The 16,923-nt window shown below is 36.2% G+C and overlaps 1 long non-coding RNA gene across 2 annotated transcripts; it reads right to left on the bottom strand.

The window, feature by feature from the left end:
- Positions 1–8,605: 8,605 nt before the first annotated feature.
- LOC148689469 (uncharacterized) lies at positions 8,606–10,364 on the bottom strand. Of its 2 annotated transcripts, XR_015958311.1 has the most exons (4): positions 10,048–10,266; positions 9,431–9,594; positions 9,053–9,172; positions 8,606–8,964 (listed from the first exon to the last, which is right to left on the bottom strand). It is a non-coding gene; the product is annotated as an uncharacterized LOC148689469 (long non-coding RNA). The 2 variants fall into 2 exon arrangements; XR_015958310.1 differs by lacking the exons at positions 8,606–8,964; positions 9,053–9,172 and having other exon boundaries at positions 9,290–9,594; positions 10,048–10,364.
- Between the last annotated feature and the right edge of the window lie 6,559 nt (positions 10,365–16,923).

The following is a 16,923-nucleotide window of genomic DNA, read 5'->3' as shown; positions in this document are numbered from 1 at the left end:
GGATCATGACAAATGGCACCTCGGGTGGCAAGAATGATCGGATGCTCGTAGCGCATGAAGTGTAGTTCGATAGCCTTTGTCCAACATGCTAGGCTTAAGCCCATTGAAGATATTACTTGTCTTCTAAGAAAGGAAACCCTAATTCAAGACAAATTAGAATATCTTTGGAATTAAGCACATAATCATAATAGGAGGGGATGAGATCAGAAGGGCAGACAATCCATGTCCTATGATATGATGCCAGCAACGGCATCCAATTTTCAATTATTTAAAAAAAAAAAAAAAAAACCAACAAACTAAAACTGAACCAAGCCAAAAAAACTGAATCAAATTGAAATAAAAAAAGAAAGAAAACCAAACCGAATGATAATTTCAGTTTGGTTTTTCATTTTTGGCAAAAAACTGTAATCAAACTCACACAATTGTAACAATAGCAACAACCACCACTTAGTACGTATGGTCTAGTGATATTCCTCTTCGCTTGTAAATAAGAGATTTTAGGTTCAATTCAACTGGATTAGCTCCACCTAACCCAGCATATTGAAAAGAGAAGACAAGAATGGAACAAAACTAAGTGGTTTGGAATATTGGCCCTTTTGCCTTGTCCCTTGTTATGGCGCCCTTTGTGCACCATATTGGACCACAAACAAACAATTAAATAAGAGATTTTAGGTTCAATTCAACTGGATTAGCTCCACCTAACCCAGCATATTGAAAAGAGAAGACAAGAATGGAACAAAACTAAGTGGTTTGGAATATTGGCCCTTTTGCCTTGTCCCTTGTTATGGCGCCCTTTGTGCACCATATTGGACCACAAACAAACAATTAATGTACCCGATCAAACTTTATTGTGGTTTTTTTGTTTGTCCTTTCTCCAGCTCACTTTTTTTGTACCTATCTTTTAGCCACTCCATTAGCGGACATTGTAATTGTCAACCTATGAAACTGTCAAAGTTTAAATTATATGTCATTAATCTTCTAAAAAGCGTCATTTGAACTATGGTGAAAAATAACGGCATTGCTTTAGTTGAAAAATGAATTTAAAAGCGCGATCGAATGATTCTCACTTCTATTTGCCTACTTCATATCTTTGTTTCTTGTGTTGCATGAGGAATTTGATCTCTTCAATCTCACGATACAACTTAAATAACTACGGCTAAAGAGTTGAATAGGCTAGAAAGAAAGAGTCTGAAGTTGGGTCGTTAAAAATTTCGTTTTGCGATGCTTGACAATCGTACGTGTTAATGGAGTAATTATATCAGCAACTATAGATTTAGAAGATTGTACTTATTTTTTGTAGTGGTAATTTAAAAACCTTGGCTGGTATCAATCATACGTATGATTATCCATTGCAGCGTTTGCATCAGCATGAGCATGAGGGTGAGTATACTAGCAAACCTTAGTATTTTTGTACTTCTATATCCAAAATAATATGGAATCTGATAGTGTATTGAAAGGAGTTTGGTACAAGTTGAACTGTTGAACAATTTCATCATAGTGCAAAGGCCCATACGAGAGTGATCATCAGAGACTTTCTTTACCGTTCATGATTTCCGCGCATGAATGACAATCTTGCGCGTGGAGATTTGTTGGTACGAAAAGCTGGTAGTATAACGCACACAAAAATATGTCAGGACAACAGTAGGTACCAGTGGTGAGGCAAACGATGAAATAGGATGATTTTTTTTTTTTAAATGTCATGTATACTTATACGTATTTTTCAATTTATTATATAAGCTAAAATTTTAAGTAATTTGTTATACTAATTTTTTTGAAATTATAATTTGTCATCTTTCTCTAATTTTATTAAGTTTTCCATTTAATAAGTCATGTGCCTCGCACATGACTTGTGTTTAGGGTTATTTCGGTCGTTATAATACCTTACTTCCCTTTGACAAAAGATTATAGGGTTTCTTGGGCAATGAAACATTATATTTGATATTATAGCAATGAAATGATCACGCAATGCACTGTCTTCTAGTTATTCAAAATATGTAATGATACACAAGTGAGAGTTTGCATTTTAGCATGTCACAAAGACATAATTTCATACGGGCTCTATAAATGAGAAACATATTGATGTTTTGTGCCACAAATGGAGTTGTACATGCATGGCTAATGAAAAGTAAAAAAATTTAAGTGTTTGTACTAAAGAAAAGCAAAAAAACCTATGAAAAGTTGTTAAAATGACCTAAATAACCCTAAACACAAGTTATGTGCGAGACACATTACTTATATTGGATGAAAAACTTAATGGAGTTAATGTGAGATGACAAAATTAATGATTTTGTAAAGTTGATATGACAAATTGAAAAATATGAACAAGTTCATATGACATTTTAAAAAATTTCCCAATAGGAAGTTGCAGTCATAATGGAAGTACCTGTTATTTTCTATTTAAACACAAGTAGATGCGGAAGCATTTAGACAATATGCTTAATATGACAGTTTTATCCTTGACATCGTGAGTAGATCACAAAATTACCTAAGGGAAATAGACATAGTTTGCCCTATGGTAATTGACTTTTATGCCACTAACAGACTATGGCTCTCTAGGTGGTACAAGTCATGGGCTCTCTGGGCTACCAATATGACGTCCTGTCATCGGGTCATACCCAGTCCAATGATGACAGGCACCGACTCTAGTGATTGAATATTTATCAAACTCACAAATAGATCTGTGCGATAGCTCCAATATAATGAATTGGGAGATTTGGTTTCCCCTATGACCCTGTGTGGAGTCACTAATGAGGGACGTGTTGTAGAATAAAGTCTCATTTAAGAGAAATACCAAAATAATATATAGCTTGTAAGTGCGAGATTCACTTCTAATATCACTAAGACCTTTTGTGACAAAACCATACATCTAGTAATTAATAGGTGGTCAATTGTTGGAGGCTATTTGTGATAAAACTCCACACCAAATAATATATGTTTAAGTTGAAAACGATACTGATAATATTGGTGGTGAGCTGTACTAAGCCTACGGTTTATCAGTCACTTTTTTCTTTCCTACATAGAATTTTACTTTGGTAACGGTAGATAAAGAATGAAGTGTATTACGTTAGCGTGATATTGTGCACTTTAATGAGAGAATCGATCATGCAATTGAGCTAACACCTTGATCTCTTGGTGTGCTAGATATTGATCAATTAATCTCATATTGTGTCTGCTAAACACAAAGCAGTTCTTAAACAGCATATTCCCACGTTTCAGTTTCCCATTCTGTTAAATTGATGAGCAGTGTTCGATCTGACATATATTGTCTGCACCACATGATAATTTAGACCCTCCAAATCTTCAACGATCAATTAGTATGTTTTCTTCTGAAGAACATGACTCAAAATCTTTTATAATTTCCATAAGCACGTGCATCTTTGGAGACACACTTAGCTTATTATAATTCACAAGATTTTTAGGATCTTTATTACCCACGAGAGGAAGGGTGGGCACTGCTGGCAATCGCAACACGTTAATGCGTACCTTCATTATGTTCATAACGTAATAATAGCTAGTTTGAACGTTTGAGCTCTGATTTTGAATTATACGTCTGCCTCACACACAATTTTTTTTAACGACTCTTCACATGTAAAGTCTATCAAACCTCAGTTCGTAGTAAAAACATTTAATATTGTTTTTGTTGTGATATAAATTCTAACACATATGTGATTGTGTAAATCCTTGATAGTTTTGGTTTACTTTTTATGCTAGTGATTTTTTCCTATTAAGATTTGCATCGAGCAAGTTTCTTTCTTCTTGTTGTTCACTTTTGGCACATACAATGGGAAATACACATCCCAGAAATTCATCAATTCTCTTTCTCTTTCTTTGCTGCACCCTTCAGAGGAAATAGGCCTCAACACATTATCAGCACGCTTTTAACGTTACGTTAAGGAAATTCTGTTACAAACCAGTTCACATGAGCTAGCATTGCAATCCAAGTTCTTCTAAACACTATCTTAATTGTCGATATTTTTTTAGTCTAATTACCTTAAACATTCACCATTGAACATGAAGTCTTTTATTTATTTGTTGCAGAATTATATATTCTACCCAAAGTATTGTTTGCAATTATACTATTATTACTGTTATAATTGTGGTGAATTGTACAGTGTGAACAAGAAAAGAAAAGGAAGAAAAAAAAAGTAAAAATTGTGCCAGACTCACGGCCGAAAGCCATGAGCTTGTGCCCAGTTGAGCCAAGTTGTCTAGGCCATCGCCTGAAACCGTGAGCCGTGCCGATCATTGCTCTGAGCGAGCCGTGGAGCCGAGCTCTCACAAGCTCAACACAAGGGCCTTCCAAACGATGACAGTTCACGTCGTCTTCTCAAACTCATTAGGCCGTTGCCTGGCGGAGCCTAATGATCCCTCGCCCCCGACGACTGGCAGCCGCCTTCCCGCGGTGAAACCGGTCGTCTTTGACGACAACCAACGAGATTCTAGTCTAAATCTTGTCGGATCCCTCAAGATTCAAATTCGAATATCTGAGTTATTGGACCTCCCCGACGTCGAGATCCTTATCCGTCGATGTTTTGTAGGTTCTGACCAACCCATGCTCGCCCCAACCTCCGTTTGTTAGCGCTCAGCCTACGTCACAGCCTAACCCACTGCTTGGCCCTGAGACCTTTCCTTTCCAATTTGGGCCAGATCTATTTGCAGACCAAAACGACTTCTGTCTCCAGATTTTTTTTTTTTTTTTTTTTCAGCTCACTTAATTTTCTCCCTATGGACCCCAGTCCAATCCGAGAGAGAGAGAAGAAAAAAAAAAAAAAAAAAAAATTCTCCTGGGCCTATTTGCTTTAGCCTATATGAAACCCGAAGCCCCGTATTTATCAGGATCTGTCTTTCACTTTTCTTTTCTTAACCTAATATTTGGGTTTGGATTCTGTTAAGCGACTTATTTTAATTTAATTTGTTTGAAATTGCTCTATACATTTATTTCCTTTGTATATATGCGTTTGTTTGTATGTATTATGAACCCGTGGTTCATAATTTTTATTTCAAACTTGAAGTTTCCAATATAGTACCATGAGTTTTTCATGCTAATGTAAATCAAACATTGCTACAGAACTTGAATGTTCTAATTTTGACTATAGACGTTTTTTTACCCCTAGTATTGATCGTGATCTTGCTCCATTAGCAGCATGTCGAATCTTAACAAACTTGACTTTACTGCTCTGGAAGTATCCGGAAGAAACTACTAGAAATGTGTTCAAGACGTGAGATCCCACCTCATTACAAAGAGTCTTGGGCCTACCATTGAAGTTGAGATGGATAATTGGTTGGCAAAGCTGACAAAGCCACCGCTATGATATTCATTTGAAAACATATGCATAACGCATTACAGACTGAGTAGCTCGCTGAGGAAGATCCAAGAGCTTTATGGCTCACTCTAGAAAAGTGTTTTGATAAAAAAACAAAAGAAAGATATCTTCATGCCTGAAGCAAGATAGGACTCGCAACATTTATGCTTCCAAGACTTTAAATCTATAAATGAATATAGTTCTAAAGTTTTGTCCAATCCGATCACTTTCCAAGTTCTGTAAAGAGCACTTGATTGAATAGGATCTCCTAGAGAAGACCTATTAACTTTTCATGGCACCAATATTATCCTGCAGAAACAATATGAAGCACAAAAATTTACGAAGTTTTCCAATTTGATCTCTATCTTACTACTTGCTAACAAGGTTTTACAAGACGCTAGGCGTGAGTCGGACGGTAGACTAGGGCTTAGCGCCTAGGCAGACGAAGCGGGTTGAAGTACAATCGTATAAATAAGTGCCTATTTATACTTAAGAAATATATAATTGTATTGAGATACATAAATTGAAAAATAAAATGACATGTAGGTTAATTTATTTTTTATATATTATATAAAATATGAGTAAATATGTTCAATTTTAAGGTTCTTTTTCTTGGTTTTGTAACATTTTTCCTAAGTCTATATGTTTTAATCATTGTTGGGTGGCCCTATTTTTCATTTGAAAAAGGATTAGGCCTTGTTTTCATATAAAATAAATAATATAATTAATTCTCTAATTCTAAAAGAAATATCAGCCACTTAGAATCCCTAACTCTAACCCTTACCAACACATAATCTCTGCGTTGACTCATTCTTCTTCGTTGCAAATTGGAATTTTACAAAAGCTCTTGGTCATCTCATTCTTCTTCTTTGCAAATTGCAATTTTACAGAGCGATATCTCTGTCTCTCTCTATCACTTTCGTCAAATTACTTATGCTGACTCCGTTTCTATGCTCGTAGAAAGGGGACAAGACGCAATGACACGTCAAAAACGTAGCGAGACGGCGAAAATGCATAACCTTTGCAGAGATATTATTTTAATAATTTTTTCTTTAAGTTACAGAACCGCCTGAAGCCGCTAGCCTTCCCAGTGGCTGTCTAGGCAACGACTAATAATCTAGCCGACTGATTGAACAACTTTGGTATAATCGTGACAGTGGGCCGTTATCGAGCGCTTGGGCGGTCGCCTTAGCTAAGTTTTAGAAAGCTACATGTTAAGAAGCAAAAACAACTTTTGATGAAGAATCATTAAGATAGACCTATTAGCTCAAGCGATGTGCCTGAAGCATATGCCAACATATCTCGAGGCCCAAATGGACGCAAGAAGCGTTGAGGTAGTGGGAAGGGTTCCAACCGCAAGTCATAGGTCCAAAGTCGACAAAGTTGAAGTTATCTCAATGGAGGAAATTCGGCCCCGAAGTGCGATTCCTTGACTCTCATGGCTTTCAACTTCAAGAATAAAGGCAAAGCATCTACCACCATAGAAGCGGACATATGTTACCGATGTGGTTCCAAGGACCATTGGTCCCAAGTTTTCCGAGCTCTCGCTCGCGTTGTTGCTGATTATCATTCACGTCATAAAGTCATAGAGACGAACTTTGTTCAAGTGGATAATTCCGAAGATACCACTGTGGAGATTTTTTATTTTCAACAGGCATCATCACTGATGGAAGATTAGAACTTTTATGCATAATCTAACATGTGGTCGAGTTCCCTTAGTGGCCGAACCCCCTTCATTTTAACAATTTTCTATGTATTTTGGATTATTTGTTTGTGTTTTGTTTAAATTGTTTGGATAATTACTTTATGGATGTTATTTCTCAGATGATTAATTGAATGAATGGAATTTGAAATTTTCCTTATACATGTGACCAATTCAATTAATTTATTTATGGGTATGTCGTGTTGGGAAATTGGTTGTCTGGAAGATAGTGCAACCACGTACACCATCTTGCGACAATGTCACTAATTTACTAACTTTATATCTAGAAATTCGCCTTTGACAACCCTTTCAGGCCTATCTAACCTGATTGAGGGGTATAGTACTACCCATATAATGTTGTCCATTGGCATTGAATTAACCATTAAAGAGGCACTTTACTCACCTTGTTCTAGGAGAGCGTTGTTGAGCTTTAAAGATACTTTGGTAAATAATTATCACGTTGAAACCACTAAAGAAAATGGAGATGAATGCCTTTGTATCACTTTATGTGAATATGGCCAGAAGCGTATTCACGAGAAGATAGAGCCCATTTCAAATGCGTTGTATGTCACAACCATTCATGCCTTTGAGGCCCCTCATGTGGCCAGAGCTTTGAGTGGGCTTGCATTGGAAAACATGCTTTGGCCGAACTACAATGATGCGCCGTATCTAGGGATGGCAACAGGGCATATTGGGTTCAGATGTGCCATCCCCTTTACCAAACCCGTTTGTTTTCCCCGTACTCGAAACCGTAAAAAACCCAAGAGGGTATTCCCCGTAACCGAACCTGTTGGGTATCGGATCCCCATTGTGTAACGTTTTGCCCATTATGAAATGATATTTCATTCTTATGAAAAATTAAGCAAGTTTTACAACACACTTACTAAAATTTAACTGATTAAACAGTGATTCTTAAACAAACAAAATGGACACTATAAGGATCATATCAAAAACATCAACCACTTTCAAATTGAAATCTTAAAAGCATAACAACAATACTTAGGGCTGGTTTGATATTGCTGTGCTTTGAAAAAAAACTGCTGTGAGAATAAGCGGCTGTGCTGTGAGAATAAGCGGCTGTGAAATAAAGCAGCAAAGTGTTTGGTAAACTTTTTTGTAAAAGTGCTTTTGAAAAAAAAAAGCAGTATGATAGTGTTTGGTAAACTTTTTTGTAAAACAGCTGTGACTGTGTGAAATGACCAAAAAGGGTATAATACTAGATATGCTATTAATTTAATTTTCTTAACAAATAAAAGTGAATTACTAAATATATTTTATTTTTAGAAGAAAAATATTTATAAACTTTATCTTAAATATTAATTAGTATGACAAACTACTTTAATAGAAATATTTTAGAATGAATAGCTAGGATTCATTAGTACAATATTGTTAATGTACTTGAAAGTAAGTCTAATTAGATGCATTCATCAAACTTGTCGCTATTCTATTTCTTAATGCCTCTATCTCATGTGATCCTTCAACTTGATAATTTTGATATTCATCATCATCATCATCACTACTATCGCTTTCTTCGCAAAAGTCCCTGGGGTCATCAAAATGACGATCACGTTCAGAATACCTCCGTATGTAGTTACTAATGTCGGTGAAACCAAAGTAAATGCGTTTATACATTGACTTACTAATGTTAGATGGTCGAGATAAATTTGGCACGAGATGTCACGACGACGTTATTCTTATTAGTAACTGTACGGTAGGAGAGTCGCTCTAATCAAGATATTATCGAAACTACTACTTAAGCAAGAATTACATTTGGGGAGAACAGTCGGTGCACATAAGTTATCAGCAACACCGGGTCTTGGTTTTTCGAAATCTCCCTAACAGACTATTATTACAGTTTCAATAAAATGAGATGCTATACATTAACTTCCGTCGCTGCTGTTTCTCAAAACCAGATACAATATCATCAATTGATTCCTCCCACGAATCGGCTGCTTCAATCTGGAAAACAATTAACGATAATGTACCCATCAACATTATTGTTTTGCATTACAGATTATGGGGTGTCGATGCAACCATAAATACAGACCTCTTGGCAAAGATCTAAAGTAAGACGAGCTCCTACAGCCGCCTCCTCGTGGTTTGTCTTTCACCTCCAAGTTGATTATCAGCACACATTTCCTAAGAGCATGGTCCCGGTTGTTGAGATCTAGACATTGTTGCACACGGGTCAGACAAGCAAACAAGGATGGCATATTCAAGTTATAGATTAACTGCACAAATCTTCTTTTAGTTTTCATAAAACTAAAAGATGAACAAAAGTAGATGGTGCCAATACTTTTGAAGCTTCTGTTAGAGTTTGGACTATAAGTTCAAAGTTCAAATATAAGTCCGTATGATCCAAGCAATCAAATATCACAAATAATTAACACATGAATTTTCTGGCCGTTATCGGAGGCCGACTTGCTTTTGAGCTCATGAATTTTCTGGCGCTCGGCTTCTCTTTGCTTCTCGAGCCTTCGAATCCTCACGGCATCTTGAGCCGTGCCCACATATCCGTCTCCCATACCCGACATCTTTTCCTCTCTCTGTATTCAAACCCCTACCCATCCTGGTATCCCTTACTTTGAACTGATAAAATACATTAAGGTTAATAATCTGGGTTCTTGATCAAAACAACTCCTAAGCATAAACCTACTAGAAATCTGAGCTGTATTATTAAAAAATTCCATAATTTAGTTTCAATCATTGGGAATTTCAGCATAAAATTAACAGCTTTTTAGCACTCATGGATTATAAATTTGAGAAATTCCATGCTCAGAGCTTGAAATTTGGGAAATTACAACTTGTTGTGATTAGGAAAATGTATTAATTTAAATGTCAATTAGAAGTTAGCCACCCAAAGCTCAAATGTTTGTTTGCCCTAAACAAGGAAGCAGGACTGACTGCAAATCATAAAAACTCGCTCACGAATGCATTTTTCTCAAGAAATCCGCACTCTTAAACCACAATTAGCAAAAATTAAGCCATAATTTAATCCTAAATTAACAGAAAACAATCAATGATTGAAAGATGGTGAAATACCTGGGTGCGTAGAAACTAATTGAGGAAGAAGAAGATGAGACGAAAGAAGAATCCGAATGAGAAAAAGGAGGGAAGAGAAAACTAGAGGGAGGTGAAGGTGGTTGCGAAGAGAAGTGGGGAGTCGTCGGAGATGGGGAGTTATTTTAAGGGCCTGAGGTGAAGAGCGTGCGAGAGAGGTCTGGAAAGGTGAGAGCGTAGGTGAAGGGAAAGGGAGGGCAGTTTTGGGTTATTCATATTTCATTAAATGGGTACACTATTCACCCGTGTGCGGGTGAAAATAAGCTGCTTTTGGTAGCTGCAAATTGCAGCTTCTTGCCATCTCCTGGTTTTGGGCTTTTTTTCACCCTCAACTTTGAAACAAAGCTGTTTTTCAAAGTTTACCAAACACCAAAAATTTTCATAGCTTTTTTTCATAGTAGCTTTTTTTTTAATCACCTCAATCCCAAACAGGCCCTTAGATGTTCTGGAAAAGTTGATCATAATTCAATATACTCCAGCTAAAACAAGAAGTTCAGTAGCCAAAAAATCCAAAATGCTCCACCTAATGCCTTGCCCAAATAACTTAATAACAACTAATATTTTTCTTGTGTCCACAAAACAAGCAGCCATAATTCATGATGTTCCAGTTCCTCCCTCACGACCATCTTCACATAACCCCTTCAATGAAAAAGAAATAAGCATTTAAAAAAATATTCAGTTACAAAAATTTAATATGCATATTCAACGTATGTACAATTCGGTGTATATAACTATGAAAATAAGCCAATGTATGTAACTATTTAGTAACAAAAATATAATATGCATGATTACCAATACTTACCTCCTTCACATCCATATTCTCAAAGTTTGAGCAGTAGCTAGTATGTTCATCAGAAGAAGAAGTTGTTTATAAAAGAGCAAACTTACATTAATTTGTAAATTGAAAGTATATTAATAAAGTAGATTTAGTAAATAAGAGCAAAAAATATAATACAATGCAGATAATATTAAGAATTTGAGTACCTTTAGTTTCATTCCATAACCAATCTTGAGCACATATTAAGGCTTCTAACATCTTCGGATGAAGTCTATTATGGTGGGGACTTACAAAGCTCCCAACAGTACTAAAAGTTGACTCAGAAGCAATTTTAGACACTGGAATAGCCAAAATATCTTTGGCCAAAGAGCTCAAGATTGGATACTTAGTCACATTTGATTTCCACTTAGTCACATTTGATTTCCACCAACACAAAATGTCTAAGTTAGATGTTCTAGGCAAAATAGTTTCATCCAAATAGTGATTAAGTTCTGACTTCACATTATCTGTGGTTGTCATACTAGGCAAAATAGTTAGTCACATTTGATTTTCACCAATACAAAATGTCTAAGTTAGATGTTCTAGGCAAAATAGTTTCATCCAAATAGTGATTAAGTTCTGACTTCACATGATCTGTGGTCGTCATACTAGGCACAAAACGATCATAATTGTCCATTAAAGGATCAATATCTTCAAATTCAAACAAATTCAAGTGTGATGAAGAAGCAAATGATGTTTGAGACCTCATGTTGGAGTTGAGATTGGACCCTTACTATTTCACCAACTCATAACAAATGTTGTGAATTTTCTCAATTTCACTTGAAGCACTTCTTCCATAGATGATAGGGAAAAAAAAAATACTCAATCAACTTCATCTTAAATCTGGGATCCAAAACAATAGCTATAGTCATTAATTCATTAATTACACTCCAATACTTATCAAACTTCTCAATCATGTTCACTGCCATATGTTTTATTTCATCATATGAAGAGTTGGTCACCGTGACAATGAAATTCTAATCTCACATATTTTTGGAAAATAAAGATTGGCAGTGGGGTATTTAGTTCCAGAGAACAACTTTGAGATATTATAAAACAATTTCAACTTCTCACAAGTCTCCCATCAACCAATCTTTCTCCTTTGACAAACACTTATATTGTGATTCTCGTTGTTTTAAACGATAAAAAACATCCTTGTAGATCAAGGCAGTTTGAATCATCAAAAATGTGGAATTCCACCGAGTCTTACAAATCAAGCACCAACTTCTTTGTGCTTGGAATTTTCAATTGACGTGCTGCCTCTTCAAACTTTTCCTCTCTCTTTTGTGTTGTTGACCAATAAGCAACACTATCATGAATTCTCTCAACACCGCTACCAATCACTTCCAAGCCATCCTTAACAATCAAATTTAATATATGTGCACAACAACGCATATGAAAAAATCTTCCAGCTAGCAAAAGTGAACTAGTAGAAAGCTTTTCAAGTATTTTTTCGATCATGGAATCATTCGTAGTACAATTATCAACAGTTAATGTAGAAAGCTTACGATCAAGGTTCCAATCTAGCAAGCAACCCATCAAAGCATCTGTAAGTGTCTCAGTAGTATGGGGACAAGGTACATAGATAAGCCTGAAGAAAATATTACAAGAAAAATAATTACTAAAAAGAATCCAATCAAGTTTAATGTCATCTACCTTTCAGACTCACAATCACATAAAGGCTTCAAAAACACCTTATGAAACTACCAATCTTGACATGGGAACCCCTCTGAAATATGGTACAGCAATGATCACCATCTTAATAAATTGGCTAGGTTGTTTAGTTGTTTTAGATTAGGTGTTGGTACCTTGGGCAAGGATGATGCAAAAGATATGAAATATTTTTTTCTTCAGACTTATTTTTGTATTAGATACTCTGTACTATATCTACCTATAATTTATGGTTTTATATTTCCAGAATTAAAAGTCTAAGTTTCTTTTTTTTTTTTGTCTCTAAACAATCCTAAAATTAGAAGTTAAATGAACAAGATAATAATAAATAAATAAAACCTTATAATTCGGCTCTGCAACAACCAAAAATCATCAATAAAATGTGTTGTAATCACCATGTATCCCTTTTTTTGGTTATTTGCAGTCCACATATCAATAGTTATAGCAACTCTGCCTTTATCTTGTCCAGCAATTGCATTGTTTTGGACCTCTCATAATCAAAAATTTAAAAAATATCACTCTTGATTGTGTTTCTTGACACCAACTTGAACAACGGTTGAACAACACTCATGAACCTTCAGAATCCAAAATGCTCCACTATGGAAAGATGGTACTCATGTAATATTATCATTATAGCAAGCTCTCTCCTTATTGTTTCTTGATCAAATGCATAGAGCTCTACTTTTCCATCTCCTGTATTTTGTGTCAATGTTTGCTTCAATCTTTTTTGTTTCCGATACTCACATACCTTTAAATGATTTGGAAAATGGCTGGTGTCGTTTACGGTTGCTCTACCAAGTTTCTTTTTACAGTCCATGCATATTGCCATCATTTTTCCATCAATAACTTGTTTGGTGAAATGTTTCCATACCTTACTTCGTAGATTCCATGAATTACATTCACCTCCAAGTTCCTCAACCCTTTCCTCAGCATTTTCTGCACCCTCACCTTCTAAATCTTGAGTATCGAGGACATTCAGAGTTGGTATATTTTGGGGCTGACTAGTGTGATATGGTATTTCTTAGATCTAAACGATTAGATTTGGTTGAGATTCTTGATTAGAATCAATCAGATCATATTGTTGAGAACGAAATTTCCTTTTAGTCATAGTGGATTATTGCAAACAAAATTAAAAGAATAAAAATTAACAACAAACTAATTAATTAAACAAGAAAGAACCAAATAATTAAAGAAGTACACAAGTGTTCAGATACCTTAACAAGTACACAAATATTAGGAATGCCATGACTTTCAGATTACTTGATCCAAGCAAGAAAACCAAAAGAAGTACGATGGTTGACTTGATCACATGGCGTAAATATGCCTATACAAAGTTGTCACATCTCGGCTCGGGTCCTTACCAGATCCCAAGCTCGACTCCACCGTAACACGATATTGTCTGCTTTGGGCCCCAACCACGCCCTCACGGTTTTGTTTCTGGGAACTCACACGAGAACTTCTTAGTGGGTCACCCATCCTGGGAATGCTCTCATGCAAACTCGCTTAATTTCGAAGTTCCTACGGAACCCGAAGCCATTGAGCTCCCAAAAGGCCTCGTGCTAGGTAGAGATAAGAATATACATATAAGGCTTATAGGATCCATTCCCCTGGGCGATGTGAGATGTTACAATCCAACCCCCTTAAAGCGACGTCCTCATCGACACACTTTCGGTCAAGGATTGGCTCTGATACCAAATTGTCACATCCCGGCTTGGGCCCCTACCAGATCCTGGGCTTGACTCCAACGTAGCACAATATTGTCAGTTTTGGGCCTCGACCACACCCTCACGGTTTTGTTTTTGGGAACTCACATGAGAACTTCCTAGTGGGTCACCCATCCTGGGAATGCTCTCGCACGAACTCACTTAACTTTAGAGTTCCTACGGAACCCGAAGCTAGTGAGCTCCCAAAAGGCCTTGTGCTAGGTAGATGTGAGAATATACATATAAGGCTTACATGATCCACTCCCTTGGGCGATGTTGGATGTTACAAAAGCAACAGAATAACTAGCAGGACCAAAAACTCCAACACAATCAAATACACCAGTGGATTCGATGAAATGATTCCCAAATTGCTAACTGCAAGTTCAAAACAAGAGCATGCATTTTAGAATACATTATCAATCAATGCTTTTAGCCAACGCAAAAGGAATTTGTAGAAAACTATAAGCATGAGAAAGAGAAAGTTTAATAGGTAGATATATTGTTGAAATTGCTTGCTTCATTCATAGACGTATACAAGGTTTAATATTACATTATGATCAAGAGTCTATAAGTGAGAGATTGCAAAGGTAATATTCTAAGATAATGACTAAGCATATTGCACTATGGACTCTTGTTTAATAGAGTTTCAATGGTTTTTTTTTTTTTTTTTTTTTTTTTTTTTTTTTTTTTTTTTTTTTTCCAGTTAAGGTACATGTAGATGCATGCTTATTGATGAAGACAATGATATTTCAACTCCAAAGAAGAGAAGGAAGAAAACAATGATATTTCAACCTCAATAATTTGAAGAAAACATACCTATTGATGGATTCAGAAACTTGGAGATTCGCAAAAGGTTGAAGGCTTGAAGTAATATTTGCTGCTGCTAATTTGTAAGAGAAAACAAATAGGTTTTTCTTCCCAAAAATGAAGTATCGAACCATCTTTTCTGACCTTTGAGTTCTTCCAGATTCCATGATTGATTGAAAACATTAAATTTTTTGGAATAAAGTTAGAGACCTTTGAAGTCTGCACGCTCAAGACCTTTGGAGTCTCCCAGAATCCCTCAATTGATGGAGTATTAAAGTTGATGGAGAAAAAAAAAAAAAAATAGGGATTTCATTCTTTTATAAAAAAATATAAAAAATAAATATTTATATTTTTTATTAAAGAATGAAAACGGGGCGGGTTCAGGTACAGGTTCGGAGCAAATACCTCTATAATCATAACTGAACCCGAAACCTAACAATTTACCCAACGGTAATCCATAATCATAAAAAACCTGAAATTTGATCCCCGAAACCGAATTGCTCGGGTCGGTTACCTGTGGGGATCGGGTTTGACAGATTAAATTGTCATCCCTAGCCGTATCCTCAAAGTAACACATAGGAATTTGCTTACCCAAAGTAAGCACACATCATTCTTGGTTACACTCTTGTAAAGCTTGTTCTTGGGGTAAGTTTATCACCATCCATCTTTCAACAAAGTTTGAAAGGACCTCCAACCTTTCTTAAAGGGGACATTTGTGGGCCTACCAACCAACCTGTGGACCATTTTGTTACTTTGTGGTGTTGGTTGATGCATTGACATGTTAGTCACATGTTTCCCCACTGTCCACACGCAGTGCTGTATTTGTGAAACTTCTAGCACAAATTATTAAGTTGAAGGCTCACCATCCTCACTATTCAATTAAATCGATTTGACTGGATAATGTTGAAGAGTTTATGTTGCAAACTTTCAACAATTATTGCATATTAGTTGGGATTAAAATTGAACATTTGATACCCCGTGTTCACACCCAAAATGGCCTGGCAGAAGTGTTCATAAAGCGTTATCAATTGTGCATACCTAGCTTCCAAAATTTGCTTGGGGTTGTGCAATTCTACACGCAGCTATGTTGGTTCACTTGAGACCCATCACCACTCAACCCTATTCACCGTTACAGTTCGTTACTGGTACAAGCCTAACATCTTGCATGTACGTGTATTTGGTTGCGCAGTTTACGTGCTAATTTAGTTGTCACTACGTACCAAATGGGTTCTCAGAGAAGAATAGGAATTTATGTCGGTTATGAGTCGCCTCCAATTATTTACTAGTTAGAGCCTTTGACAGGCAATATTTTTACCACACATTCTGCGGATTGTCACTTCGATGAGGCAGTCTTCTTGTCATTAGAGGGAGATAAGAACGTTAATATTCCTAAAGAATGTCACGAATTATTATGGATTAACCCTACTATGTATCATCTAGATCCCCTCCAATATGAAACTAATGTGCAACGCATTTTAGATCTACAAAGTGTTGCTCAAAGCATGGTTGATGCTTTTAATGGTCTAGCGAAAATGACGAGATTATATCTACTAGCAGCAAAAGCACTTTCAAGGATAGATGTACTACGTGTACGTCGAAACATCGCATTTGAAGGACAAACCGCCCTTAAAGGACGGTTGGCCGCATAACCCAGTACACTGGAAGCTATCCAATAATTTGTTCATTCCTGAAGTATGGTAGACCTGTTGGTTCAAAAAATTCACAACCCCGGAAGAGGAAGCCCACGACACAAACTGCCTTTCACATATTCACCAAGACCAAGTACAAGAAGGAGCCTTATTTATGTGCTAAAAGAAAAATGAGTTGAGACAAATCTTAAGTGATAACTGACAAGTATTA

This window comes from Pyrus communis, chromosome 17 (assembly GCF_041283825.1).
Source record: "Pyrus communis isolate YQ-2024b chromosome 17, ASM4128382v1, whole genome shotgun sequence".
Lineage (NCBI taxonomy): Eukaryota > Viridiplantae > Streptophyta > Magnoliopsida > Rosales > Rosaceae > Pyrus > Pyrus communis.
Note: the sequence above shows the minus strand (reverse complement) of the source record. Positions and strands in the feature narration are given on the sequence as shown.